This window comes from Echinops telfairi, unplaced genomic scaffold, assembly GCF_000313985.2.
Source record: "Echinops telfairi isolate 266 unplaced genomic scaffold, ASM31398v2 ScPeMD7_7425;HRSCAF=8463, whole genome shotgun sequence".
NCBI lineage: Eukaryota > Metazoa > Chordata > Mammalia > Afrosoricida > Tenrecidae > Echinops > Echinops telfairi.
In genome coordinates, this window is record NW_022111325.1 from 6,351,736 (window position 1) to 6,355,012 (window position 3,277).

General features: G+C 42.8%; 1 pseudogene; it reads right to left on the reverse strand.

Annotated features, from left to right (window-relative positions):
• Positions 1-1,078: 1,078 nt before the first annotated feature.
• Positions 1,079-2,656, reverse strand: LOC101664081 (annotated as a pseudogene).
• Positions 2,657-3,277: the final 621 nt, after the last annotated feature.

Here is a 3,277-nt window from a genome sequence, read left to right on the forward strand (position 1 = left end):
ACTATTCCCACCCTCAATACCAGCAGGCCGTTAGGCACGCTTACAAGTGATACGTTGTCTTTGCAGGTTCTCTGCATGGAGACATCGGGAATCCAGGAGCTGTGTTTGAAGCAGGTCATGTTTGTTTCCCAGTGTAGAAGGAGAACTAAAGGAGTAAGAAGAGTAAGAAGATTCAGAGCATGAACTTTCATGCTGATCCTGTTACTTGATCCTGTTACTTACTGAATTAAATGCTGTTTTTAGCCAAAGTTTGATGTTGATCATAGCCAAGAAGTAAAATTTGAAAATTAACCCTGTCAACTTAGGAAGTTTGTCTTTAGCTATTTTTGTTACATTACTTATGTGTAGAGCACTATTTCTTGTACATTTAGTGCACTCTTTAAAAAGAACTATGCTTTTACTTGGGTTCCGGCAGTCTCCACCCTCACTTTTACTATCTTTATAAAGCCTTGAATTTTTTTGTGGGAAAAGTCATAGTTTTCTTTATATGAGATTTTTCACTTGGGAATTTCAGGACTATGGGAAATCCACCTCTGTGTTCTCAGGAACAGATAGATCGTGTGTTTCCCACATGGGTACTTCTTCCCCACAGAAAGGATCAGATGGGGAAGTTCTGGAACTTGTGCATAGAAGCTATTAGAAGATTTTACAGGTTGTAAAGGAATATTAGCAAGTAACTGCATCAGATTCCAAGAGAGTCTTAACATCCAGTGTTTTCATTCACCATTTAGAGCCTCCTGACACTTTGTGCCTAAATGAGGTTGTACAAATAAGAATATGCTGAAATGTGTAACTGTGTACAAATGTGTATGAGTACACATATGTAAGAGATACCTATTATGTAAATATATAATATTTCATAAGCAGCATGTAAATATTTCTCCTAAATTCTTACGTATATGCCAAGTCATTGTATAATCTCTCTGGAGAAGAACATAGAGAACTGTGACTAACACAAAAGGAAACCTCCTGTTTGAGCAACCAATTAAATTTAGCCTATTATTATTCTAATCCTTAGCTTAAAGATACTAAACAGAATTAAAATTAATATACATATACAAAGACAAAGATAAGCTATTCACACCATCTCCTTACTAAAAGGAGTGGAGGCTTCAGAATCTTTGGCATTCTTGTTCCTTAATGTGCACACAGCGGGTCTCAACAGGGGAGTGATGACAGCGTATGTCACTGAGAGGAGTCTGACCTGCTCCAGGGAACTCTGAGCTTTGGGCTTGAGGTAGATGATGGAGGCACATCCATCGTGGATGATGACCACTGTGAGGTGGGAGGCACAGGTGGAAAAAGCCTTTTTTCTACCCTCAACTGAAGCAATTTTGAGGATATGTGAGATAAACACCAGACCCTTTGCTAGAATAAGAACGCAGGAACAGGCCACAAAATTAATGATATCATCGACAGCTTTCTCTGCACAGGCCAGCTTCAGCAAGGGTTGTACGTGGCAGAAATGAGAAATGACAAATATATTACAGAAGGGCAGGCCAAACACAGATGCCACCTGAATGATGGCCATTTCCACCCCAATTCCCAGGGACCCAGATGTCAGACAGGCACAGGACTGATTACTCATGATAACGGAATACCGTAAGGGTTTGTAGATGATAACATAGCAGTCATAGCACGTGACTATGAGCAGGAAGCGGTTGTTGATGCCGAAACTGAGAGATAAGAATTGCTGTGTGGCACAGCCTTGCATGGCAATGCATTGGTGAGGTCTCAGGAGGCCAAACAGTATTCTTGGAATGATGGCCACTGTGAGCAAGTCTCAGAGATGGACAGTGTTCTGAGGAAGAAGGACATGGGTGATACAGGTGAGTTATGGTGTGTTAGGCATGGTTCTCTAGATAAACAAAACGAGGACACTTATAATTTTAGATAGATAGATGACAGATAGATAGATTTATACAGCGAGACCAAATATAACAGTTAACAAGTCCACACAGCAGTACAGCGGGTTCAGTTCAACTTGCATGGAATAGTTACTATACTGGAAGTCCTTCAACTCACATGGGCTGCGGGGTTCAAGATCAAGGAAGCAGACAGCAGACAACAGAGTCCTCCCTTGGGCAAGGCAAGCAGAGTCTGCCCACAGACAACAAGCAGCAGGATGGGTCACCAACAGTCAGTAGTTTAGGAGAGCAGCAAAGCAGCCCTGGATAGGATATCTAATGCAAGCAATTCAAGGCCACAAGATCTACTAGCCTCGCTCAAGCAATGTATGCACCAGCAGTGTGGCAAAGCAGGTCTCAAAGGGAACTCAGGGTCTAGTGACACAATCCATGGGCTGGGCTGGCCACAGGTAGTTAGCTCACAGTTTGAGGCAGAGAACTAGCTAAAGCGGCAGTATTCTCCAGAATGCTTTGTTCACCAGAGAGCAAGAGAGGGGGACGGGCCTTGCAGAGCCATTTATCTCTTTGCCCTCCAATCAAACTGTGACCTGATTAATCCCACATGTTCCTATTGGCCAGGTTGGCACAATAAACCTATCTATCCCATATGGTCATAATGATGATGCTGCCAGAGAGAGCCAATAGGTAAATGTCAGAAAGACAACAAATATAAGCCCGTGCTGCCACCCAAAGCTGGAGAAACCTTCAAAGAGTAACTCAGTCACAGCAGTGGAGTTTAGCTTTGGCATTGAGCAAGGTCTAAGTCTGAAAAAAAATGAAAGATGAAACAGAGGAATGATAAGTTAGGATGAAACTAAGTAGTCTGTGCCAGCACCATCAGTAAAGAGTGTCTCATCATCTGAGAAATCCCCATTGTTCCGTTATTGGGCAGTTGCTCAGTGTTCCCTTATATGGTTGTTACAGTTGTTACTATAGAAGCATTATCACAGGAACCTGGAGAGAGGCCAGAGCTAGAGATGAGAGGCAAAGTAAAGACGACAGAAAGATCATTTTTAGATATGCCTGCCTGGCCATTGAAGAGTTGGTCCAGGTTAAGGAAGAGGCAGGCGATCTGTCCAATGTGAGCAGCTCTAGAGTTCTTCCTCAGCAGACTGCTGAAGGATGACCCCAAGGACTCTAAGGTGAAGAGTGGCCAGTGAAAGCTCGCTGAGACCGATATTCTTCCAACAGGTCAGTATGGAGTTTCAGCATAAGATACTTTCTAAGTTTCCTCAAAGGGTTACTTTTTCCCGGAACCCTGAGATCTGGGCTTTACTTCCCTAAGCTTCTGTACTCAATCCCTCACTCCCAGTGCCATTATGAGAATCTTAAAAAGGGAACACTTCTACTGGATGGTATGATAAGTGACA